General features: G+C 45.9%; 1 long non-coding RNA gene across 1 annotated transcript; it reads right to left on the reverse strand.

The window, feature by feature from the left end:
- LOC134928754 (uncharacterized) lies at positions 1–27,803 on the reverse strand. The gene is made up of 5 exons (XR_010177986.1): positions 27,602–27,803; positions 15,241–15,428; positions 983–1,066; positions 283–352; positions 1–196 (listed from the first exon to the last, which is right to left on the reverse strand). It is a non-coding gene; the product is annotated as an uncharacterized LOC134928754 (long non-coding RNA).

Raw genomic sequence — 27,803 nt, forward strand, 5'->3', positions numbered from 1 at the left:
CTCCATATGATTACACCTTTATTTGTCCGGGAAGGTTTAGTGAATGAGGCTGTATATAGAGTATGTCCCTGTGTACATTGCATAACTCTTCTATACAGCTGATCTCCCAGAGTGCACCACGAGCATGACTTGGCAATAGACCATAAGGAAAGAGTGACGGGATTGCAGTCTTGTGACGGGCTCCTGGGCGTGTTCTCTGTAAAGTAAATTGTTATGTTAGTTCTGTTCCCGGACTATTATAACATGAGATATAGTCACAAAGCTTGAAAGAGATTCCATTACCTGCAGTATGTATTGGTCACACCTCGTTAATCCCATGTGGCTCTGCAATCAACATGTGGCTGCTGCTACTCTATGTATATAGAGATGGAACTTATATTATACCCTCAGCCTACAGATAACGTTATGTCTTCACATCAGGACCGGTAAATGCAGACCTGTTTTGTTTATTAATATTTACTTATATAGTGGCAGCATATTCTGTTACACTTTACATTTAATATTATTAAAAACACTAACATAAACTTCTTGTCTCCTATAAAATGAGAGTAATGGAGAAGGGGCCTGTAGGAGCCCCAGAAGATTCGGCCAAACAGGAGAAGAGGTTCCACCAGGCAGGAGAAGGACTCGGCGGTGGAAAGCAGACTGTTGATGACATCACTGTGGTTCTGTCATCCGTGGCAGAAGCTCGTGTCATGGACAAACTAATCAGAGAATATTCGTGAGCTTCGGGCTCCATAGTAAATCAAGTGTGAAGCTTTCTAGATGGGGGAGGGAGGGAGGGAGGGAAAGAATTTTGCCTCCCGGACAGCCTCCCCAAGGCCAGTCAGCATATAAAGGTTTTAGGCGTCCGATTTGACCATGGAGATAACACCACTGCAAACTGGGATAAGAAACTGGAGTCTGCGGCCAGGAAGGTAGAGAGAGCTGGAGAAGATGGAAGTTTTCTCTGAAGGAAAAGATTGACTTATGCAAAGCTTACCGGATCCCAATATTCTTATACGTCAGCTATGTGTTTTTTTTGCCCCAATCTAGGTGGTCCACGATATGTTCTTTGTTCTTTCTGCTGTTGTGGGGAAAAATAATATATACAGTAATAAAGAGAGGCATAGACTACAAACCAAGGGCAGAAGGAGTATTGGATATGGTGAACCCCATGGTGTTTTTTATAACATCCTTTTTTTTTTTTTTTTATAATACTTTATTGGACATTTGCATAAAACATATATATAGCAATATGTAGCATAAAGTCATGACAACACAGAAATAAGTTGGTATGATACAGAAATGCACAGTACTGGTTAGGTAAGGATGATAAATGTTTCCTGACAATTCTCAAAAATTCCTAAAAAGGAGGTTGACCCGTGGCAAGCGTTTCAAGAGTGTACCAAGTAGTGTGTGATATGGCTTGTCGAAGAGGGTTCCTAATGACTTCCGCCTGCGTCTGTACATAAGGGAGCCACATATCAAAGAACTTTTTTATTTTACTTTCCTTGCTGATCAACATTTCAAGCCACTCCATGTGAAATAGATATGATAACCTTGGTAGGAATAAAGCTAGGGACAGTGAATCAGTAGCTATCCATCGTGACAGAATGTTTTTTTTAGCCTGCAGCCGCTATTTTAGTTAATAGCATGCGCTGGCCAGGTGGTGGTTTAGGGGTGGAAGACGTGCTTTGCATGTCCCAGATAGCCCAATCAGGAGAAGCCACTATATCAATGTGTAGCTTATCTTTAGTATAGGCTTGTATTAAACCCCAGAACTTACTAACCTCAGGACAACTCCACAAGCAATGATAGATATCTGCCCCGGGTGCCCCACATTTAAAGCACTTAGAATCAGAGGCCGTGCCCATTTGGAATCTTAATTTCGGTGTAATGTAGGAGCGGTGTAAGATTTGGTAATTCATCTCAGCGTATGACGCTGATATGAGAATTTTGTTGATTCTGTTAAATGCCGCGAGCATGGCGGAGGTAGTGATAGTCGGGAAGTCTAACGACCATTTAATCATTCCCGATTGGGTGTTCTCCCAGTCTATGGTTTTCTTAAGGAATGTGTAGAGGAATGCTGTAGAGTGGTGCACCCTAGGCATTGATTGTAAAATAATGTCCATACTATTAGACTTATCCTCCGCTGTCATTGTGGTCAGTGACTTATTGAGATAGCTACGGATTTGAAAATATATGTATAGTGGAATAGTTAGTTGTGGTAATTCCTCACAGAGGTTCGTGTATGTGCGCATCTGATAGGTGTCTCGACAAATCAGCTGATATGACTGTCTAATACCCTGGGCTGACAAGGCTGCCAACGTGGTTTGCACTGTTGTCCCACAGAAATTTGGATTGTGCGATAAGGGGAGGAAAGTTGTGTTATGGCTAGAGATGCCCATCCTAGTGCGTGCTTGTCTCCATGCCATGCAAGTAGATGTTAGTAAGATGTTGTTTGTTATCTGAGGGGGAAAGGAGGACGGGCGTGAGTGTAGTAAACTGACCAGCGGGGTCTCTGGACAGAAAGCCTGCTCCAAGCCGGTGTTGGCAAAGACCTCCGTCTCATGTATCCAATCAACAGCATAACGATAATTTGCGGCTAGCATGTAGCTTCTAATGCAAGGCAGATTAACATGATTGGGATTGGCACAGCTTAAATAGTGAAATTCTGGGTTTTTTATCCGCCCAGATAAATTTAGTGAAGGCCCTGTTAAGAATCTTCAAGTCTGCGTCAGTCAACAGTTTAGGTAACATTTGTATAGGATATAATAGTCTCGGGAAGGTGATCATTTTGATCAATTGACATCTTCCCAGATAGGAGAGAGGTAGGTGTTTCCACGCCTGGAAGTCAGCTAAAGTGCGCGCGATGGCTCGCGGAAAGTTACAGCTATATAAATCGGCCGGGTTAATGGGTATTTGAAGCCCTAAGTACGTAATCGTCTGGCTCGCCCAACAAAAGGGAAACTGATCGCCCCAATGGTGGGTTGCACGAGGATGCAGGGCTAAAGCTTTGGTTTTTGTTTTATTGACTTTGAATCCAGATATTGATTCAAAGGTCGTTAGTAGGGATAAGAAGCTGGGAAATGCCACCTGGGGGTTTGAGAAATACAGTAATAGATCGTCAGCATAAGCCGTGACCTTAAGGTCATGTTTACCGACTTTGACCCCCCTCCAGGTGGTATTTAGGTAACAGTGTCTGATGAGCGGGTCTAAGGCAAGGTCAAAAAGAAGCGGGGATAGTGGGCACCCCTGCCTTGTGCCTCTATGTAATGTGAAAGTGTCGGTATTCCTTCCCTTCACTGTGAGGAATGCAGCCGGGGAAGCATATATAGGGGTCATTCCGAGTTGTTCACTCGTTGCCGATTTTCGCAACGGAGCGATTAAGGCAAAAATGCGCATGCGCATGGTTCGCAGTGCGCATGCGGTTAGTATTTTAACACAAAACTTAGTAGATTTACTCACGCCCGAACAAAGATTTTTCATCGTTGAAGTGATCGTAGTGTGATTGACAGGAAGTGGGTGTTTCTGGGCGGAAACTGCCCGTTTTCTGGGAGTGTGCGGAAAAACGCAGGGATTATCTGGAGAAACAGGGGAGTGGCTGGGCGAACGCTGGGCGTATGTGTGACGTCAATCCAGGAACGAAACTGACTGAAATGATCGCTATTTGTGAGTAAGTCTCGAGCTACTCAGAAACTGCTAAGAAATTTCTATTCGCAATTCTGCTAATCTTTCGTTCGCTATTCTGCTAAGCTAAGATTCACTCCCAGAGGGCAGCGGCTTAGCGTGTGCAATGCTGCTAAAAGCAGCTAGCGAGCGAACAACTCGGAATCGCCCCCATAGTGCGAAAGAATCTAACAAAGTCGGCTACAAATCTTTGCCAATTAAGTACTCTCAGCAGGTGCGACCATGATACTCGGTCAAATGCTTTATCAGCATCACAGCTCACCAGCAGAGACGTTCCCCCCAGCAACTGGGCCGATGTGATCAGTGCTGCTATTAATTGCCTAATGTTATGTACTGACGATCTCCCCTTCACGAAGCCTGTTTGAGATGGATGTAATATCTTAGACTACAACTAGTACTGCCCATTTGCCATAAGAGCAGTTAGGAGTTTAAAATCCTGGTTCAGGAGGGATATTGGGCGATACGAGTGAACTAGGGCTGTGTCTTTCCCCAGTTTTGGCAACACTATCACACGAGCCTGATTAAAGTCAGTAGGGGCAACATTCCCAGATATAATAGAATTAAATAGTGACAGGAGGTGGGGCGTGACATGGGGTAGTAACAATTTATAGTATTCTGCACTTAATCCGTCTGGGCCCGGGGATTTACCATTAGCTAGTTGCTTTATTACCGTCAAGAGTTCCAGATCAGTGATTGGTTCCATAAGGGAACTCCAGTCATCCTCAGTCAATGTAGGTGAGCCAGCCGAGTGAAGAAAGGTCATGCCTCCAATGGGGTCGTCCGGTGGGGCCGCGTACAGTTCCTTATAATAATTTAAAAAGGAGTCAGCAATGACTGCCGGATCAGAGGACAGGTGGGGACCGGTATGAAGGGACAAGATATGGGAGGCGGGGCGTTGGCTACGAACCACATTCGCCAGGAGTTTGCCTACTCTATTACCCAATTTAAAGTATCTGTGTTTTTGAAAATCCAAGGCGTATTGGGCCCTTTCTGTACAAAGAGTATCGAAAAGATGTTTTGTTTCAGTGTAAATTCTACGGTTATCGTCAGTCGGGGAGGACAGTAACTCTGCATAAGAGTCAGTGAGCGCCAGGCCCAAATCACGGTATCGTTGATTAAGATTCTTACGTTTATTCGCGACATAGGCAATGACGTAACCCCTCATCACCGGCTTAGAGGCAGACCAGAAGAGGTTTATATCATCTGTATGTTGTGCATTGTCCTTAGTGTAGTGTATGAAGTTAGTCTCCAAGTAAGATTTAAATTCGGGGGATGTAAATAGGTAAGAAGGGAATCTCCAATTAAAGGAGGTTATTTTGGGAGACTGTAGCTTCAGTGTAAACCACGTGGGTGCGTGATCAGAGATGGCTATATTTTCCACCTTAGAGTCCACTACCCTAGGGAGCAGCGTATAAGAGAGCAGCCAATAGTCTATCCGAGTGGAAGTGGCGTGTGGATGTGAATAGAACGTATATTCCCATCCGATAGGGTGTTGGTGTCGCCAGGGGTCTACCAAACTGAGCGAGGTCGTTAGTAATTGCAAGGAAGCTGGCACAGAATAACTCCGTCTACTAGATGCGTCTGATCTATCTAGGGTCGGATGAAGTGTGGAGTTAAAGTAACCCCCAATTATCAGCCCGCCCTCTGCCCACTCCTGAAGTCGGACATAAACATCTGAGAAGAAAGCATTATGTTCTGAATTGGGCGCGTATAGGGTCACTAAAGTGTAGAGCTCCCCTTCTAACTGTAGTTTAATGAACAGAAACCGGCCTTCTTCGTCAGCATAAGAATCTAATATGGAATACCTGAGAGCTTTGCGAAATATAACTACCACACCCTTAGAAGTAAATGAGGCCGATTTGTAGTTGTGTATCCAACTATCCCTTAGGACATTAGGATCCCCCGACCTCCAGTGGGTCTCCTGTAACATTGCTACGTCTGGTCGTAAGCGTTTAAGGTGTTGTAATATTTTCCTACGCTTAATCGGGGTATTTAAGCCTTCTACGTTCCAAGAGAGGAACTTTAGGTTTAGGTTTGTCTTAGTTATCGAGGATACAGCCATATCAAACTAAAACCTAACCGAAACCCATCCTAAGGGACACATGAGAGAAGAAAGAAAGAAATCGTGTGGCTCCCCCCATCCCAGCGAGTGGGGAGACCCAACTATGAATAAGAAAAACAATCCTGTACCATACAGTCAGTAATAAAAGCTGTCATAACCGATTTGTTGCAATATGTCCCTTTTTCAGAGAACTTTTTTGAACCCAAAACGGTGGTCGATATGACCCACCGTAAACCTTAAACATAGCTCCAAGCTGATAGAAGTGAAGAGGGGGAAGAGAAAAGGGGAGTAAGGAAAAGGGTTGAACTACCCAGGAAGGAACAAATAGTTTCAAAAATATGCAATGCAATTATATATATAAAACAATAGAATAACTTGTAGTTAACCATACATTACCAATCATGGTAACAATAAGAGGGATGAATTACACCTCAAGTCTATGAGGAATTATAATATTAGTCCTTGTCTCTGGAGGCAGGCGAGGAAGGACATCGCAGTGATTCTGCAAAGGTGATTCTGCGGGATCAGTACTAAATGCCGCCGGTCGGAATCCCGGCGGTCGAAATACCGACGCCGGAATCCCGACCACACGATCCCGACAGGGGTGGTGAGCGGAACGCAGCCCCTTGCGGGCTCGCCCGATTCTGCAAAGACGTGTCAAACAGGTACGTTTTCCCATTATGTTGAGCACGAAGTTTTGCCGGATAAAGCAGGGCGAAACGGACACCCTCTTCAAACAGGATCTTACAGGCGGGGGAGAATTCCCTTTTTCTCATGGCCACATTGTACGAAAAGTCTTGGAACAGGAGTAGCTTATCGCCGTGATAGTCGAGACCCCGCGCTTTGAGGTACGCTTCCATCACCTTGACCTTATCCATATAGTTAAGGAATTTGAATATAACTGGTCGGGGTCTGCGGCGGTCTGTTTGAAAGTCAGGGCCAATACGATGTGCTCTCTCAATCATTATGGAGTCACCATCCACCAGACAGCCCAGTTCCGTCGGCAGCCAGGTGGAGACCAGGGATAACAGCTCTCTAGGCTTAACAGATTACGGTAGGCCGATCAAGCGGAGATTTTACGATTTTCTAAGTCCTCAAGCTTTTCTTACATCACAGAAATAGCGGACGCGTGAGAATCGACGGCAGAACGGGCTGCAGTTAGATCGTCTTCCAGGTTCGAGACCCGTTGTTCGGCTTCATCTAGCCGGGAGCCATGTTCCTTTAGCTGTGTCATGGTGGAATCTATGGCGTCTTTTAATCCAGCGAGTTTCTTGTCCAACAGTGGTGAGAGTATATCAGAGATTTCCTGCGCTCTGGCCACCGCGTCCACTGTGTATCTGGAAGGATCCATCACGCCATCTAAAACATTAACGTTAGGAGAGGAGGGTGGAGAGTTAGCTTGTGCGGCGGCCGATGCCCTGGTGTCCTTGGTCTTTGCTGGTGCAGTTCCGCGACCGCCTCGTTGGGACTTCGCCACATATTTATCCATAGTAATAAAAAGGAAAGGTGCCACGTTACAGTAAAGAAGTAGGTGCTATCAGGTATCCTGCCCTGCAGGGAGTAGTGAATCAGTTGAGGTATGAGCACACAGCCACAGCAGATGTTAGTGGCGCACTATGGAATATGTTCAGGCGGTGTCAGTGCACAGCCGCCCCCGGAAGATAGGCGAGAGTCAGCGGTCCCTCACCTCTCCCCGCTGGTGAAAGTGCCGACACAGGTGGCAGGGAGGCGTCTACCCTGAGCCAGTGTCTGTGGGATTAGATATATATAGAGTGTATTTATTCCCTCCTTAATTGGGGGGAGCAGAATAGGAGAGTTGCAGTCATGCAGAATTGTGAGCTGTGATTGATATCAGGGTCAGTCTCAGGCAGCAGAGCAGAGATATTTAGGTAGGATACGGCCATTGGTGTTAGGGAGCGAGCTGCCAATATCTTTAAACAGCATGGGCCCAGTCAGGAAATCGAGTGTTAGCAGAGGCTGCAGGCGCAGCGGGGGGGGCACACACAGCGCCCTCGCTCGTCTCCAGGCGGCGTCTATTCTCGGCGGGCAGAGCTCCCGCCCGTCGCCTAGCAACACCCGCTACCGCGGGCTGGAGCACGGAGGTGCAGGGAGCCGCCCGTTATCATCCATACCGCTCGTAGGGCGGGGAAGGAAGGGAGCAGGGCGCCTGGCCACTCGTAAAATGGCGGCCGCGGGCAGCAGACGCCACAGCTGGCATTCGAAATCCGGGGAAATTAAGCGGTGGGGAGCCGGGGTGATGGTGCCTTCTTCCCCACCTCTATCTCCGCCAGGCCCCGGGGTATTTTTAGAGTCCAGGGCGCAGTGTATGTCCCACAAATAGATGATAAATCAGCAGGGGGACGGAGAGCTCAGCTTAAAATGCGGCCAGCCGTAGGTCCGCCCACCGGAAGTCCTATAACATCCTTTTTAAAGATGAATTTTGGTGGTCTCCTTTTAGAGACACCCCTTCGGTGGGTAGCTGGTTTGGTGAATGGGTGTCCCCTTTCTTTGGAGCATGGATAGATGAAGGTCATGTGAGAAGTTTCTGGGCAAGGAGGGGCTACCTCCTGATCTACATGAATCAGTGCCTGAAAGTAATGGGGACGTGGGGCTTGGGGGTGGGGGAGTTAAGAGAAAGGGGGAGGGAGTTATGAAAGAGGATCTTGCAAACCCATTTCCATGTTCCGTTGGCCTTGATGGATTGCCCAGGGGACATGTGTTCAGAGGGTATCTCTCTGATCGATTCACAAAGAATCCCATTGAAGTTCAGGGACATCGCCTGGCTCTCCTTCCAAGGGAAGATCTATTTTAATGGGATCCTGAGGTTTAGAGGTTCCAATGATAGTATGTGTCCGTGTGAGGAGTGTCTGGGAGAAGAAGAGACCATGGACCATTTCTTTCTATGGTGTCTCTTTAACATAGAAGTTTATAAGACAGTTTCAAAAGCTTTGGGTATCCCTTGCTTTTCGGGGCTGAGTTACTTTGAATGGGCCTATGGGGCATTCAAACGGTATGAGGGTTTTGAGTTGAATACTATTTTTTTAGTTAGTTTAGCGGTTATGTATCACATATAGAATGCACGATGTCAAGTATCTCTGAGAGGCAAAGTCCTTCCCTGCAAAGAGGTGGTGGCTTTAATTCTACTCAAGGTAAGAAGAATGATGGAGTTGGAGAGGGGGAGGTTAGACGTTATTGAGTAGTCCCGATTGGGGCGCCAGTTGAAGCCCCCTAAGTGGGTGATGGATGCATGGTGGTTGTGAATGGGAGAGAATGGGGGGATGCATGGTGGTGGTGGATGTATGAATGGGTGGTAGTTTGAAGGTTTGTTTAGGGTGACATGCTGACATCATTCCGTTAGGCTGAGAAAGGAGTCATCTCATTGGTTATGCTTCTGGCTTCATCGACATTGTCATAGTGACTTAGCAGCACTATATTTATCGGGGGTAGCGCTTGTAGTTGTTTTACAGATCATATACAGCAGCTACACATCATTATGTAATGTGAAGGGATTGGACATTAGGGGTATAAAAGGATTTAACAGATAGATTCTAATACTCACTACACAACTCGGACACAGCGCCCCCTGGGGGTTCTAGTTATTAAAGGGAGTTGGTTTGTCCGGAAGTGATTAGCTGGACGCAGAATGAGCATAATTTATGATCAAAAGAGTTGCAGACAAAAATAGCATTTTTCTGCCCATATGCTGAGCTCGGGAAGTGTTCCCAATGACAAAAGTAGCTTTTGCGCCAGGTTTATGCTAGACACAACCAATCTATAAACCGTATTAATTATGCACAACAAAAGACAGTTGATATTAGACACCAATAAAATTGCAAAAATCACTCTAGGGGGGTTATTCAGGTTTGTTAAGCAAACCAAAAATGCACACTAATGAGCAAAACCATGCTGAACTGCCCGTGGGGCAGATGTAACATGTGCAGGGAGAGTTAGATTTGGGTGGTTATATTGTTTCTGTGCAGGGTAAATACTGGCTGCTGTATTTCTACACTGCAATTTAGATTTGAAAAAGACTCCAGCAGGAGTTGAAATGCGTTGGTGGGAATCAGGCGTTTGAAAGGTATTTCCAGAGAGTGCGGAGTGCTGGCGTTCTGACCCGGGAGACCACACGGTGATATATCATATTCCTTATGCTCATTTAGAACTGATTAAAACCAAATTCTAATATTTCTGGTCATTTGCTCTCTTGCACTCACCTATAGCCTGATCCTGTGATTTTGAGTGTTGTTTTTATTGGAAACTTTTTTTATGTTGTGTTTTTGTTCTGTTATGTGTAACAAAAAACGTATTATGCTAGGCATGCTTTTTCCACTCTTTCCCACATGTTATGGATTGATATACGACGTCATTGAAAGAGTTCTCTTTCAGTCTTGACTACACATTTGGGGGTATATTTACTAAGCTCCCGATTTTGACCGAATTGGTGTTTTTTCTTCAAAGTGTCATCTCGGGAATTTACTAAACAAAAATCTCGGCAGTGATGAGGGCATTCGTATTTTTTTGGAAGTCAAAGAAAAAAAATATGAATGAATACACCATCGGTCAAATAGCGGCTGTTTAGGTATACAACTCGGTAATTTACTAAAAATTCTAATTCACAAACACTGCCGGCAATAGCCAAACACTGCCGTGAAAAAATACAATTCGTAAAAAAAACCAGTTTTAAAATAGACCTGCTTTTGTTTACCGTGTTCTGATAGGCATGCACGGATCCGTGAGATCCGTGCATGTTTATCAGTGGGAAGGGGTGTGAAAGGGTTAAAAAACTGGAAAAAAATTGCGTGGGGTCCCCCCTCCTAAGCATAACCAGCCTCGGGCTCTTTGAGCCGGTCCTGGTTGTAAAAATATGGGGGGGGAAATGACTGGGGATCCCCCATATTTTAACAACCAGCACCGGGCTCTGCGCCTGGTCCTGGTGCCAAAAATACGGGGGACAAAAGACGTAGGGGTCCCCCGTATTTTTAACACCAGCACCGGGCTCCACTAGTCAGAGAGATAATGCCACAGCCGGGGGACACTTTTATATAGGTCCCTGCGGCCCTGGCAGTAAATCACTAACTAGTCACTACTGGCCGGGGTACCCTGGAGGAGTGGGGACCCCTTAAATCAAGGGGTCCCCCCCTCCAGCCACCGAAGGGCCAGGGGTGAAGCCAGAGGCTGTCACCCCCATCCAAGGGCGGTGGATGGGGGGCTGATAGCCATGTGTAAAAAAAAGAATATTGTTTTTTGTAGCAGTACTACAAGTCCCAGCAAGCCTCCCCCGCAAGCTGGTACTTGGAGAACCACAAGTACCAGCATGCGGTGGAAAAACGGGCCCGCTGGTACCTGTAGTACTACTACAAAAAAAATACCCAACAAAAAACAGAACACACACACCGTGACAGTAAAACTTTATTACATACATGCACACCTACATACACACATACTTACCTATGTTCACACGAGGCTCGGTCCACTTCTCCACGTAGAATCCATGGGGTACCTGTAAATAAAATTATACTCACAAAATCCAGGGTAGCTTCGTCCTCTTTGTAATCCACGTACTTGGCAAAAAAACAAACCGAAAAACCCGATCCACGCACTGAAAGTGGTCCCATGTTTACACATGGGACCCCTTTCCCCGACTGCCGGGACCCCCGTGACTCCTGTCAAAGAGGGTCCCTTCATCCAATCAGGGAGCGCCACGTCATGGCACTCTCCTGATTGGCTGTGCGCTCCTGAGCTGTCAGTCAGGCAGCGCACGGCAGAGATACAATGTAGCGCATAGGCGCTACATTGTATCCAATGGTGGGACCTTTGCGGTCAGCGGTAGAGGTTACTCGCGGTCAACCGCTGACCGCAAAGTTCCCACCATTGGATACAATGTAGCGCCTATGCGCTACATTGTATCTCTGCCATGCGCTGCCTGACTGACAGCTCAGGAGCACACAGCCAATCAGGAGAGTGCCATAACGTGGCGCTCCCTGATTGGCTGAAGGGACCCTCTTTGACAGGAGTCACGGCCGGTCCCGGCAGTTGGGGAAAGGGGTCCCATGTGTAAACATGGGACCCCTTTCAGTGCGTGGATCGGTTTTTTTTTTTTGCCAAGTACGTGGATTACAAAGAGGACGGAGCTACCCTGGATTTTGTGAGTATAATTTTATTTATAGGTACCCCGTGGATTCTACGTGGAGAAGTGGACCGAGCCTCGTGTGAACATAGGTAAGTATGTGTGTATGTAGGTGTGCATGTATGTAATAAAGTTTTAATGTCACGGTGTGTGTGTTCTCTTTTTTTGTTGGGTATTTTTTTGTAGTAGTGCTACAGGTATCAGCGGGCCCGTTTTTCAACCGCATGCTGGTACTTGTGGTTCTCCAAGTACCAGCTTGCGGGGGAGGCTTGCTGGGACTTGTAGTACTGCTACAAAAAACAATATTCTTTTTTTTACACTTGGCTATCAGCCCCCTATCGGCCGCCCTTGGATGGAGGGGACAGCCTCGGGCTTCACCCCTGGCCCTTGGGTGGCTGGAGGGGGGGACCCCTTGATTTAAGGGGTCCCTACTCCTCCAGGGTACCCCGGCCAGGGATGACTAGTTAGTGATTTAATGCCAGGGCCGCAGGGACCTATATAAAAGTGTCCCCCGGCTGTGGCATTATCTCTCTGGCTAGTGGAGCCCGGTGCTGGTGTTAAAAATATGGGGGACCCCTACATCTTTTGTCCCCCGTATTTTTGGCACCAGGACCAGGCGCAGAGCCCGGTGCTGGTTGTTAAAATATGGGGGATCCCGAGTCATTTCCCCCCCATATTTTTACAACCAGGACCGGCTCAAAGAGCCCGAGGCTGGTTATGCTTAGGAGGGGGGACCCCACGCAATTTAATTTTTTGCTGTTTTTTAACTCTTTAAACTCTTTTTTTAAGGTACACAATGAAGCCCTGCACGGATCACACTGAACCGGCCGGGATTCATTGTGTTAATTTCGGCAGTGTTTTACTAATCACTCCCGTAAAACACTGGCCGAAATTACGAATGACATCGACATCGGAAAAAACGAAAATGCAGAATACGACAGCATAGTAAATGAGGCGTGAAAATTTTAAAAAGTTGCAAATTCACACATTCAATGTCATTCGTGTTTAATCTCCCTAGATTAAACACGAATGACATTGAATGTGTGAATTTGCAACTTTTTAAAATTTTCACGCCTCATTTACTATGCTGTCGTATTCTGCATTTTCGTTTTTTCCGATGTCGATGTCATTCGTAATTTCGGCCAGTGTTTTACGGGAGTGATTAGTAAAACACTGCCGAAATTAACACAATGAATCCCGGCCGGTTCAGTGTGATCCGTGCAGGGCTTCATTGTGTACCTTAAAAAAAGAGTTTAAAGAGTTAAAAAACAGCAAAAAATTGCGTGGGGTCCCCCCTCCTAAGCATAACCAGCCTCGGGCTCTTTGAGCCGGTCCTGGTTGTAAAAATATGGGGGGGAAATGACTCGGGATCCCCCATATTTTAACAACCAGCACCGGGCTCTGCGCCTGGTCCTGGTGCCAAAAATACGGGGGACAAAAGATGTCCCCCAAATCGACACAAATACGAATCTTAGTAAATATACCCCTTGGTGTGAAATAGGAATTTCAGACTTCCTGGCTTAAAGAGACATTATCTTCCCCTACAAGGAAAGTGTACGGTATACCAGCGCCGATAAGAGAAACACTCACCTTCTTTGTTATTGTTTCTATTTAGCAGCCATTGTTGTAGAGGAACTAAGCATCTACCAATTCTCCTCATTACCAGAAGATACTCTAAGTGACTTTGAGGATCCCAATAATATAGTCCCACTTCCAACACCAATGTAATACAGGGTAGTAGTAAGCATTGACCTGGTTCAGTTAGTAGGTGGGCTATGTATGTATGTATGTATGTATGTATGTATGTATGTATGTGTGTGTGTGTGTGTGTGTGTGTGTGTGTGTGTGTGTGTGTGTGTAATGGCATTAGGCCCCAAATCCTCTTGCCACCAAAGAAGAAAGTTTGTCTCTGGATAACCTTAGCCCAGAGGTTCCCAAACGCAGTCCTCAAGGCACCCCAACAGTCCATGATTTAGGTATATCCCGGGCTCAGCACAGATGGTTAAATCAAATTGACTGAGGTGCTAATTAAGTCACCTGTGGCCAAGCATGGATACATTTAAAACCTGGACTGTTGGGTGCCTTGAGTACCGCGTTTGGGAACCTCTGCCTTAGGCCATGCATAACGCCTATTTTAACAAAAAAATTAGACTGTTGAAACTAATTTTAACCAGGTGAATGCCCAGAGTAGATTACGTTAGGGCAGCCTCTCTATCATTCTTCAGGTAGGCCTCCAAGCATCACAAATTAAAAAAAAAAAAAAATAATGGCTACAGAAGTTTTTTTTCATGAACCACTTCTCATGTACTCTTTGGCTGATTTACAGGCGTGATCTGATGGAATGCCGGGTGGCAGGCATGGTATTCCTCAAGCAGGTAGCGGGCCCCAAGATTGCTAGGGCACATGGACCAGTCCTATAGGCGGGGTCTATGGGGTGTTAATGTGATATATGGGCCAACAAGTTATAGGTGTCACTGTGTGTAATCCAGGCAAGTTCTGTTAAGGATAACATGAATTATGAAGATCAAGTACAGGAGTGGGGAACCAGGCCTGAGAGTTATACCAGTGAATAAAGGAGAGTCCATTGGTCAGGTGGCAGGAAATTCTGTAGTCAGTGCTGATAAAGCTGAGAACTGCAGCATTACCTAGAGGCCCCCCTGAGAACTGCAGCATTACATAGAGGCCCCCCTGAGAACTGCAGCATTACCTAGAGGCCCCCCTGAGAACTACAGCATTACCTAGAGGCCCCCCTGAGAACTACAGCATTACCTAGAGGGAATGCATGTTTAAATGCAGAGATAATGCATTTATGAGGAATGTATATTGTATTAAAAGGCTTTGACATTTGGGAACAAATTGCCTTTGGGATAGTCTCAGATAGGAATTGATATGTTAATGACCTGGAACAAGCAAGGGGTTCCCTGGACAAGCAATTTCTTTGATATACAATCCAGGGGAGAATTCTTGTGTCTCTGTGTAAAAGTCACATAGACAAACAGAAAAAGAGACTGTTTAAGGTCTAATTTGTGAAAGAGACAGGCATACTGTATGTTAACCAGATTGTGCTTGGGAAAGGAAACTGGTTTAGTGTTCATATATGAAAAAGAATCAGGTAATAGCTTTACCCAGTTATTTAATGCCTTTGAAATGTAATATGTATTTATTTACCCTTTGGAAGATAGCCTGATTGGTTAAAGAGACCACAGGGCAGAACTACCCCCTATGGTATTGTGTGTTGGATTGAGATAAAAAGGAGGCCTGCGTGCCTCAGAACCTTTTAATCTTAAAATGTTGAACTACTGTAACATCTGTATGCTGTACCACTCTTGCAAGAGGAGAATAATTTTTTTTAAGACTATCTGAGCAATAAAAATCTTGCCTTCAAGACGACTGCCTTTCCACTTGCGACCAACAGGAATGCGACACATGATGTTCTGTTCTCCACTTTTCTGGGATGAGTCCAGCGTCTCCAAGCTCCACCCTTTGCCAGTTACCGTGCAGGGCCTGGTCAATGGTCCGTGACCAGTGGGGGTCAACCGATGCCAGTCAGGAGGTATGGCAGCATGTCTACAAATATAAGGCAGAAAGTGGTTCCAGGTGCCGGTGGTAGGAGCCTGGAGATAGCATCAAAATACTTGCCCACTGCAGTGGGTGGAGTCAGTAACAGGTGGTTACTGACGGTAAGAGTGAATCCGCTAATGTCACGTTCTGTAATGGCTTAGGGCAGGCAGGGAGGCCCATTCGGTCACAGGCGGTTTTTTCAGAACACTTCCAGTTTCCAATTACAGCCATCAAAGAAGTTTGGCATCAACAGAAAATGAATCTACATAATCTGGTATGTGCACCCGCTAGAGCCCCTGTAGTCAAACTCAATGTTTATTGTACAGTGAAGTTTGTAGTATATACTAGGGTAGCATATACTATACATATTATATATTGTATTTATCATATGTACATACTGTATGAAAAAGAGTAATTTGACAAATAAACATGTCAGTCCCAATTCAACCATTTAATTAACACCTCTCCACTTCAATTCTGTGCTTCCGATGGGTGTAGGACATTTATAGGCATCATTGTGACAAATATAAATGAACAATTAAAGTTATCTATCTTTTTGTTTGACAAAAGAAGACGCTATACCAAATTTTTCAGCCAAAATTCCCTCATTAAATAACACATTTCAATATGCTGCCACACCCAGGACTCAAACCCACAACCTGCTGCATCCCAGCCCAACACCCCACCCACCGAGCCATTGATCCCGAATAAAAACTATGAGATGTATAACTATATGAAGCTACCTGTACCCAGTAAAAAATAACAGCCCCATAATCGTACAGATCCATGCAGTGTGCAGCCCCACATCCAATCCCCTGCAGCCACACACTGCATAGATCTGCCCAGCCGCAGTGCTTATCACCCCTTCACAAAGTGCAAGGTAAGCTTCAAATAGTTAAAACTCTTCTGATTGGAATTCTCTAGCTTTCTATACAAGGGCAGATATCTCAATGAATAAATTGTCCGACTGCAATGTCATATGCAACGGGTTCGAATCCAGGGAAAATCAGCATCCCGAAATGTAATACAGGCAGTGCGACTGATCAACAAAGAGCTCTTAAGTCAAGTCCACGAATGCTGTATAGGTATTAGTGACAAAAAGGGTGGGGGTAGGAGATAGGGGCGGTCAGGAGATGCTGGGCTTCATAAAGGGAAGCTACTAGTGAAAGTAAGTAGATAATTAATAATTGACAAGTGCTGTCAACAGCGTCCCCTGCAGTGCTATGTGCGGAGCACAATCCGCACACACCTAGTTACAGCCCTGGTACCAAGAAGGCCCTGTGCTACCAAGCTTGGAGCCAGTGCTCACCAGGTGCATGCAATGTTTTTCACGTTCATGTTCTAGAGGACCGAGCTTCGTGCTGTTAGGGGTTTGTAAACAGTCCCACTTCTCATCTGTTGTGTGTTTTCAGCCTCCGAACTGCAGTGAACAAATGTACTGAACAGTACAAATATATTGTACCATAACTACAGGTCTGTTCAAATGTCTCTTTTTTACCTAAAACACACATTACAGTGAATGCAAAGTATTTGTGAAGGGCGCAGTAGTAGAGAGTCAGATAATACAATCGTGACAACATGGAAAGGTCAGCAGATTGCAGGTTATGTCAAACACTCCTCAGTTTTGTCATCACATGAGAAACAAACCTAAAAACAACTGGAAACCGAAAAAACTGGTCAGTCTTGTTGAGAAAAATGTGTGTCTGGTGTAAAAAGCCTCAGTTATAACGTCTACCCCTCAGACCTCCAGGAACTTCTCCAAGGACTGGTCACAGAACGTCTCAGGATGCGGAACCTCCTAGTCAGCGCTGTGCTGTTGCTCTGTATGGCCGATCTAGGTAAGACCTTGGTGCAGACGGGAATTAGCTGACCGCACTGGCCTATTTATTTCTGATATGATATATACCAAGCTCAAGGTGACGCAAGGAAAACCTGAATGAACGGTGCAGAGGTTAGGCGCACAACATTTACCAAGACAGAGCCTGGTAAAATCTGCGATATCTAACCCGGGACCCAGACTCTGGAATACTTACCTGAGCTTGGTAAATTTCACAATATAGCAGCAATAATAGAAACCTAAGAGGCTATTGTGGGCCTCCTACAGAAATACATTAGAAATCCCAGCAGTTGGGATGCCAGTGATCACTTGACAGATAGCGGCTTACCGGCACTGAAAATCCCGACATCGGATGGGGTAAGTATTACCCTAACCCTTGGGGGGTGGCGGCTATGGCTAACATTTGGGAGGTAGTGGCCAGGGCACCCCCCACAGTACAGGTATCTAGCCCGAAACCCCCCGTCCCCCCCATCCCTAGTGCTTTACCCTAACTCTCCCCCCCCGTTCCTTAGCCATAACCCTAAACTCCCCTCCTGGGGGTACTTACATTTCATGAGATATCCCGCAAAATTTGTTTAATAATTACGGTATGCCCTTAATGTGGCAAGTGGTCTCTATAGGTCTTTATAACATAGTGATTTATAAAATGTTTGGCATCCCGCTCTCACGGACAGAGTTAAAGATAATTTTAAAAAAATTGTAATTATCCCAGTATAGGGAAAGCAGAGTTTTTCCCTTGGTTTCGAACTCTTCCTTAACATATAGTTTAATTTAGTTTGCTGTTCCTGACCGATCTGTTATTACCATTTACATGCATCTTCATGCTTGCGTATTGTTGTTTATATGACTCTTCTCTGTACATGGTTATGTGAAAACCATTAATAGAAAGATTCCCCCCCACAAAAAAATAAATAAATCATGTCTAGAAAATGTATAGCTCAGTATACAGCTACAGTATATATAATATAAGCAATGATCTTGTCGACGAGGTTACTCAATGCAGAATGCTACAGTGTATCTAGTTGCAATATATATATATATATATATGTATCTATAATTCATCCGGCACTCCTAATGTAACTGACAACAGTAACCTGGGTGCCCGTGCAATTTTAGTATAATCCCTCTATTGCTTGATAAGCAAACAGTCCACACTCTGGCCTTTTAAGTATATGCTGGGGTGACTTCCATATAATGATAGATAATTCTGACCCATCAATTCCAATGTAAATCCACAACAGAGGAGCACTCACCAGTCTTCAAAGCAGTTTTTCTTTATTTTCAACAAATCATGAAAGAGGGGGGTATCAACGTTTCGGTCCCTGGTGGGACTTGACAAAGGTCCCACCAGGGACCGAAACGTCGATACCCCCCTCTTTCATGATTTGTTGAAAATAAAGAAAAACTGCTTTGAAGACTGGTGAGTGCTCCTCTGTTGTGGATTTATATATATATATATATATATATATATATATATATATAGTAATAATGACTACGAGGGTTATTCAGAGTTGATGGCAAACCAAAAAAGTTAGTAATTGGGCAAAACCATGTGCACTGCAGGGGGGGGGGGCAGATGTAACATGTGCAGAGAGAGTTAGATTTGTGTGGGTTATATTGTTTCTGTGCAGGGTAAGTACTGGCTGATTTATTTTTACACCACAATTTAGATTTCAGTTTGAACACACCCCACCCCAATATAACTCTCTTTGCACATGTTACTTCTGCCCCACCTGCACTGCTGCATGGTCTTGCCCAATTGCTAACTTTTTTGGATTGGTAACAACTCTGAATAACCCCCTATATACGGATTATTAGTCTTCAGATGTAGCAGTGGGTCAGAGAAGCTGGCAGGAGGCATCTACTTACACAAGAAGCCTCCTGCCTCATTAGCATATGTCCGCACAGCAGCTGCGTCCAAAGACTCTGAACCAACCCCTGTGTCCCATATGATGCTGCTTTGAAATGTAATGTTGGGAAATATGTGGGAGCTGTGGTTTTTATTCCTAAGGATAAAGGGATCTTTCTACTGGTGCAATTTACGCTGCTGTTTTGTTAGGATATGGCATTTATCACACTCCAAGGGGATGATGCAGTGGTGAAACTGTGCAATTACACTGGCATTGTGTGCACAGAGCTGCACGCGTATATACAGCCACATGCACATTTCTCTGCAGTTATGTCACTGGTACTGTATCCAGAATGGGTTCATAGTCTGGGTCCGCTGGGTCCAGGCGGGCCACACACAACACACCCTGCACCCATATAAATATACTTGAATGCTCCGTAGGACCGGCACTGGCTGCGGAGCTGCAGAAATCACCAGAAATATGGCAGCTGCAGCCATTTTCCCGGTGATATGCGCAGGAGAGATGTACCCGGCAATAAGGAGCGGGTGCCATGTTCCCGGAGACCTGCACATGCGCAGCAGTCTCCGGCACAAAGCCAGGGTTTACTATACCGCCGGAGAGGGTCCGCACGGGGCCTGCACACGGACCCCCTTCCTCTCTTACACCTACCTGTAGAGCCGCCATCATTATTAGAGCACGCTGACAGCAGCGTCTGAATTCAGCACAGCCAACAATTTTGCTTATGTGCCGTCAGCACGTCACCCATTTACGCTCAATCAGACGCAGGGGGCAATGTAAGGAGATGCCTACAAATCTGGCCTGTAGCTGTGTACACTCCTCTATGCAGCATGTAGGAAGATCCATCCGCAAACCAGACTAGCACGCCCCCTTTGCAACAGCCGCGGTAGGTTTGTTGGAACTGACCGGGGTCGCAGTGTTGGTGCTGTACAGGAGTCACTGGCACGGGTTATATCAGTGATCACATGCAGCTCCCGCAAAGCAGCTATTTAACATCCTGCAGTACTCCGTACAGGCAACAGTCCTAAGTTATCATGGTGTCAGACCCTTGTTCCATAGCCAGTTACAGGATTGCGGTGACGGTACTAGGCCCCATGTGCCGGCCCATTACTAAGCCCCCACATTTCCCATCGCTGTGCCCCATATTGTACCATCGTCATATTACTCACTGAGGCCCAAATGTATTAATCCTTCAAAAGTGATAGGGGGGAGACGGATAAATAGTGATAAAGTACCAGCCAATCAGCTACTTTGGGGTCTATTCATGTAAAATACAAAAAATGAATTGTTACTTATCACTCTGCATCGCATCGGTCACCTCTCCAGCGTTGCGATCTGGTATCCTGGGTCTTCCCCAGGTGGTCCCCTCTGCGGTGAGCCAGGCGGCGGGTCCCTCTGCGCATGTGCCGCTGGCTGACCTCCTGGGAGGCTTCATAGGCAGCTGGGAGGTCAGGGGGGCGGAGCCAGCACAGGTGACGGACAGAGAGCATTGAGCTTCCCTGCAGTTACCACACCACAGTTCAGATTGCGCCTGAGATGGCGAACCTGAACTCCATGGAGAAGCGGAAAGCAGAGCTTTCCTTCATTAATCGCACTCAAAAGCATGGTGATACGATTCAGCCACGGAGCGGGGTTGCTGCTGGAGAAGTCAGGGACATCTCCACGGTAACTCGCTCTGTGAATAGTATGAGGCAGAGAAAAGCCCTGTTTTCTGCAAAATAGGACTTTTCTCTGCTATATGAATAAACCCTTTATTACTCTTTATCTGTCTCCATTATATTACCTTTAAAGGCTTAATACATTTGGGCCCAAGCCTCAGAATAAGCACCACACTGCGCAAAGGACAGACGATACATACAGAAATGTGTGATACATACAGTGATGTGTCTGCCAAGGCCCTCAGGAAAACTGACAGAGGTCAGGTGAAACGTGCGTCAGGTATTTGCTACCACCCCATGACATGTACGTGTTCTTCACTTGAATAAAGTCTCTGAATGAGAGTGCTGGATCTGTACTTTGCCTTTCTGGGATAAGGTGAGTGTTCTACATACAGTGTGTGTGTGCCTATATACTGTATATATATATATATACACATACATACATACACATACATACATGCAAACATACTCCTAGGTCCGGCACTCCAGTTGTTCATGTATCCTAACCTGGTGCCATCACAGATATGTAAAATACAGCTCCTCCAAGAGAGCGGCACTCAAGGTACAATAAATTCACGTGAGCATCAGACCATCCCTGTCAATGTTTCAGTTCATGTAAACACTTTTGTTGAGAACAGTTTACATAAACTGAAACATTGACAGGGATGGTCTGATGCTCGTGTGAATTTATTGTACCTTGAGTGCCGCACCCTTGGAGGAGCTATATATCTATATGATTCTGGATTTCTTTGTGACTTACAGCTGGGAGTACCCCTTACACCACTTCTTTCTTCCATCTCTGTTCAGTGAAACGGACGTGCCCCTGAGTGCCCCATGTAACGGAGGCAGTATACAGAGACTCTATAGATCCACTGTGCCCCCAGTGCTGTGTTACCTAAATAAATCCCACTGCTACCACTGCCTTATCTGCGTATACAGTGAGTGAGGACAGGCGCACCTCAACACCCAGCATACCCTTGAACACTCCAGGCTGCAAATGGATACCTCCGTATCTTGTACCTGCTGCATATTACTGTTAACCCTGTGTTATCCTGCTATCTGCTACTACCAGTTAATAAAACATTCCCTGGTTACACTTACCTGCCTTACGGACTGACCACCATCACACATCGCTGCAATCTAGCATTGCAGTGTCTGCCAGTATGTACCCCTCTGGATCAGACCTCTAGTGTGCCCTATCTGTATACACATTATATAAGTGGGGGCAATACTGCCTATTAATAATTGTGTTCTTGGCATTACAGGCTATTCCTACCAGTGTTACACCTGTACTATGGCCTTGAGTGATGAGTCATGTAAGCAAGTGTCTAACTGCTCTGGATCAACGCCGGTGTGTGGGGTAGCAGTTGGTGAGTATAGTGAATCACTTTGTACAGGCTCTACAAGTATGCAGCGAAAATGTGAATTTTCCAATTTATTATCGATGTTCTATACTTTAACACGTACAAGGACTGTACAAGTAGACAAAATACTGTATGACAAAATACTGTATGTCCAAACAGAAGTTTTAGTTTTCTATTATGCCCTTAACTAGGGAGTGGGGATCGTTCTTTGCTTATACATGAATGTGGTGGACAAATACTACTCATCCTTCACAGAGAGGGGGATAACAAAAAAAATATATAAAAAAAATAATTCTGCCTCTCCACACTGGGAACCCCCTGCAGCTGCCTGTACAGATTCAGAAGCATACAAAAATAAGAAAAAATTGCTGTTTTTGAGTTATTTTGAGAACCTTTACCTCCCTAACCCCTCAACCTAGAAATATGCAGGTACACTCGTTTGAAAGAGGGGAATCTCTTTGTTGAGTTTCTAACCAATGGGATGTTGACTGCCGGGATTTCATACCAAATAATATTACTCTGCGCTATGGAAAATTCATGTTTTCCATTCCTGTATATGGGGGGGTCATTCCGAGTTGATCGCTCGCTGACGATTTTTGCAGCGCAGCGATCAGGTGAAAAAGCGGCATTTCTGTGCATGCATATGGGCTGCAATGTGCACGAGCGAGGTACGGGTACAAAGCTCTTTGTGGTTGTGCACAGGTTGCAGCGAAGTTTTCAGTCGCACTGACGGCCGCAAGAAGATTGACAGGAAGGGGGCGTTTCTGGGTGTCACCTGACCGTTTTCAGGGAGTGTTTGCAAAAACGCAGGCGTGTCTGAAAAAACGCAGGCGTTGCTGGGCGGGTGTATGATGTCAAATCCGGGCACGAATAGGCTGAAGTGATCGCAAGCGCTGAGTAGGTTCAGAGCTACTCTGAAACTGCACAAACTGTTTTTGCAGAGCTCGGCTGCACATGCGTTCGCACTTCTGCTAAGCTAAAATACACTCCCCAGTGGCCGGCGGCATAGCGTTTGCACGGCTGCTAAAAACTGCTAGCGAGCGATCAACTCGGAATGACCCCCATGGTTGGGAGAGGTCTATGAGGTACATGTATGAAGCATTGAGAAGAGTGGAGAAGTGAGCTACATTCCGAAGCTTGGATATGGTAGGTAACGCCATCTTTGTGTGGCATTACCCTATAGAAGCCTATGGGCTTCTTTCCGCATTTCCCCCTGAGAGGAATCCAATTCCAGAATCCCCCACACAGAAAGTCCTTCTGTCACAAAGAACAGCTCTTATCAGGAGAGCTGTCCTTTGCAATTTTAATCGCATTTCTGAGTACTTGTAAACGTTATTAATGTCAGTTTGCAACCTCTGGAGGCAGTGATAATAAATGGCTCTCCTGCGGCCAAAAGGAGCAACAATTGAATTGATCTGTTTTGCGCCCCCTAGTGGTAGCCGCAGGGGAATCAATTGAATCACTCCATGAGAGTCTTTGGCAGTGTATGACAGCCTTACTTATTTTCCCCACAGAAAGATTTTGAAAAGGAGGTACTGCAATGATTTAGATGAACAGATGTTTAAATTACCTAACTCGCTACTTAAATAGATTTTTTTTCTGAAAACTATGTCCAAAGAGAGATAAAGTACCAACCAATCAGCTCCTAACTACCATGTCGCAGGATGTGTTTGAAAAAATAGCAGGAGCTGATTGGTTGGTACCTTATCTCTTTCCAAAGGTTGATAAACCTCCTGCAAATTCAGAGGTACCACAGATTTCTGGGCTCAGTGACTGTGAATAGGCAGAAGGCTCCATGTTACAGGAATTGTTTATCTGTACTGTACTTGAGATCTCACCTTATACTTTTCTCCGCAGTGAACGGTTTTGTTGTCACGTTTATCAACAAGTTCTGCTCCGCGGCCTGCGTCTCAGCCTCCCAGAACTTCACCGTGGTGTCAGCCACAGAGACCTGCTGCACCTCCGACCTGTGTAACAACGCCAGCATTCCCACTCCAAACAACCTGGATTTCGGCAACGGTGCGAGTAGCATGAGTGGAGGCGGGTTCCTGCTGTTCGCCGTGACCTGTCTCCTGGGCGCTGCGTTTGCAGTGTAAACAGAACCGCTAGCAATGCAAAACACATGTGCGGTCTGCAGTGGACACGGCCGCCATCTTTTTTACGTGCTGATCCGGACTTATGAGAACGCAGCCTATCAATTCACTAGGAACCAGCGACACCACCGCGCCGTCACCTGTCTCCCACATACTTCTTCCCTCGGCAGGGGCACTTGTTCCAGGTGATTTGATAGGCTGGACCCAAATGAATATTGAAACAGAAAGGCACTTGACTATACCTAAAAGTGCCCCCCTCACCTACACAGGCAGCCATTTTGTGTGATTAAATAAATTGGGGGGTGGGGGGGGGGGGGTGTTTCACACGGCACTTTATATAGGTGACAGATGCACCTTGCTGTGACACTTTATGAATTTTAATTCAATAATGCTGAGTAAATAAAGGCCGTGATTTTGTTCAAGTCTGGACAGATTTTTAAAGCGGCAATCATTTTCACAGCATAACCAACTTGGTTATACCATGTAAATGATTGCCGCTTTAAGAATCCGTCCAGACTCACACTTTCTGATCCTCGCATTGCATTTAGCCGTAGGAGTCTATAGACCGTTACCATGCAGAACGTTGCAGCTCCTCTTACAGTGTCTCTGCGAATAGGTCTACTACTCATTAGTGAAATCTTACCTCTAGAGCTCTGCAGAACATTGCACCGTTCTAACTGCTTCATGGTACATTCCCACTGATACATTCTGCAGAGAATCGCACACTTTGGAGATTACAATATATTTACAGTTGATTTAATATTTTGTGGATATAATTAGTGTTTTCTATCTTGTAATATAATTACAATTCGTAAGCAGAAATTGTTTTTCTTTTATTTACTAAACTTGCCTCGTTAGTCACGACTAAGCCTGGAGGGTCAACAAATAAAAACAAAATGGCCAAAATAATAAAATGAATAAAGCATAAAGCACAAGTCTGTTCACATTGGAATATATATGATATGCGGTTAGTACGTTGTGTATAGGAGGATTCAGTGTGTACTTATACACTATACCTTATATACAACATATTTTACAGTGTAATAGTTTATTATTTGTTGCATTTCATCCACATTTATACGCAGAGGACTATATTTGGAATGTTTTCGTTCATTAAGTATACTGCAAATAGGAGTTTCCCCATGAGGGCATGTATGTCTCCAGTGCACAGGGGGAGGAGGGAGGGGTATATAGGGTGCGTACCAGGTATCACCAGATACGGTGATCCCTCTGCCCAGCCATATGACAATATTCCAGTGTTCCAGCAGTAAAATAGTCACTGCCACCAGTGTCGGACTGGGGCATGTAGGGCCCGCCGGGGAAATGCGGTGGTAGGGGCTCATGTTAGGGGTGTGGCCGGTCTGCAGAGGGGGTGTGGCCTGCCACCTCATTGGTTTGATTAACCATTAGAGAGTGCAACGTCTGGGCCCCTTCATAAATATATACAGTAAATTCAGCTGCTGCATGCATGGTAATGTACCAGATTAATAACAGCAATGCACTGTAGAGAATACACCATAGTCCAGTATAAGGTAACATGTATAATGTATAATTCAAGTGCACAGTCTGGAACCCGATCCCTAGAGCAGGAGGTGGGCCCCCAGGCAGTGGTGCCCACCGGTGATTTCCCCTGTACTAGACAGCCTTAGATCGATAATGCACTGGCGTATTTATAATGGGTGCAGTGTGTGCGGTGCACACGGGCCCCCGAGGGTCCAGGGGGGCCCACACCACACACCCTGCACCCATTAATACAAATACTTACCCTCCGGAGTCCGGCAGTGCACTGGGAAAATGGTGCGGCACAATTTTCTGGTGTTTCGTGCATGCGTAGTAGGTAAACCACTCGAAAAATGGCCACCGCACCATTTTCCCAGAGATCTGCGCATGCGCTGTAGACTCTGGGACAGCGCTAGTGTCCCCTAGGGACCCTAGTGCCCAGAGTCTACACAGTGCTGCCGGCTGGAGAGGAGGGGGCCCAGTCTCCTCTCTAGAAATGCCCCTGTGATAATGTCTATGATGAAGCTGTCTGGTTCAGGGAAATCAGGAGACTAAGGGGGACATTTACTAAGCAGTGATAAGAGCAGAGAAGTGAGCCAGTGGAGAAGTTGCCCATGGCAACCAATCAGCACTGAAGTAACATCTATAATTTGCATACTATAAAATGATACAGAGCTGCTGATTGGTTGATGGGGAAATTTCTCCACTGGCTCACTTCTCCGCTCTTATCACTGCTTAGTAAGTGTGCCCCTTAAACGTGTGTCCTGAATAAGATGTGGGCTGTGTTGAATACAATTTGCAACTTTAATCCAAACATGAAATCATATCATAATTAAGTTTTCCCAGATCTCTCCAGTTCTAGCTAAAGTGCGGCAATGGTTTTATGTCTGAAGCATTGGTTAGGGGCAGTGCCGTAACTGGGCATTTCAGCGCTGTGTGCAAGAAATGACATTGGCGCGCCCCCCTATGTAAAATATATAGGGGCGTGGCTTCATGGGGAAGGGGCGTGGCCACAAAATAATAGCAATTCATACTACGGTGCACAGTAGTCTCCATTATTCAAATTACGCTGCACAGTAGCGCCACTACACCAGGTAGAGCCCCTTTTATACATTACAGCAGACAGTCCCCCTTTTTACACATTACAGCAGACAGTCCCCCTTTTTACACATTACGGCAGACAGCGTCCCCTTTTTTACACATTACGGCAGACAGCGTCCCTTTTTTTACACATTACAGCAGAGAGCGTCCCCTTTTTTAACATTACGGCAGACAGCGTCCCCTTTTTACACATTACAGCAGACAGCGTCCCCGTTTTTACACATTACGGTAGACGGTGTCCCCGTTTTTACACATTATGGCAGCCAGTCCCCCTTTTTACACATTGCGGCAGGCAGTCCCCCTTTTTACACATTACGGCAGCCAGTCCCCCTTTTTACACATTTTGGCAGCCAGTCCCCCTTTTTACACATTGCGGCAGGCAGTCCCCCTTTTTACACATTGCGGCAGGCAGTCCCCCATTTTACACATTACGGCAGCCAGTCCCCATTTTTACACATTGCGTCAGCCAGTCCCCCTTTTTACACATTGCGTCAGCCAGTCCCCCTTTTTACACATTGCGTCAGCCAGTCCCCCTTTTTACACATTACAGCAGCCAGTCCCCCTTTTTACACATTGCGGCAGGCAGTCCCCCTTTTTACACATTACGGCAGCTAGCCCCCTTTTTACACTTTATGGCAGACGGTGTCCCCTCGAGAGAGAGAGAGAGAGAGAGAGAGAGAGAGAGAGAGAGAGAGAGAGAGAGAGAGAGAGCAAGAGAGAGAGAGAGAGAGAGAGAGAGAGAGAGAGATACTTATTACCATCTCGCCGCTGGCAGTCAGGCTCCTCGTGCTGACATCTCCGAATCCCTCGGTGCAGGCAGGTGAGAAGGAGGAGGAGCAGGTATGGCCGGACCGTTGGGGGGGGGGACGCAGCCGCTGCGGGCAGTGGCAGCGACGATCAACTCCCGGTCAGCCGCAGGAGCTGCGCTGGCCGGGAGTTACTCCACAAATACAAACATGC

Source organism: Pseudophryne corroboree, chromosome 5, assembly GCF_028390025.1.
Source record: "Pseudophryne corroboree isolate aPseCor3 chromosome 5, aPseCor3.hap2, whole genome shotgun sequence".
Taxonomy (NCBI): Eukaryota; Metazoa; Chordata; class Amphibia; order Anura; family Myobatrachidae; genus Pseudophryne; species Pseudophryne corroboree.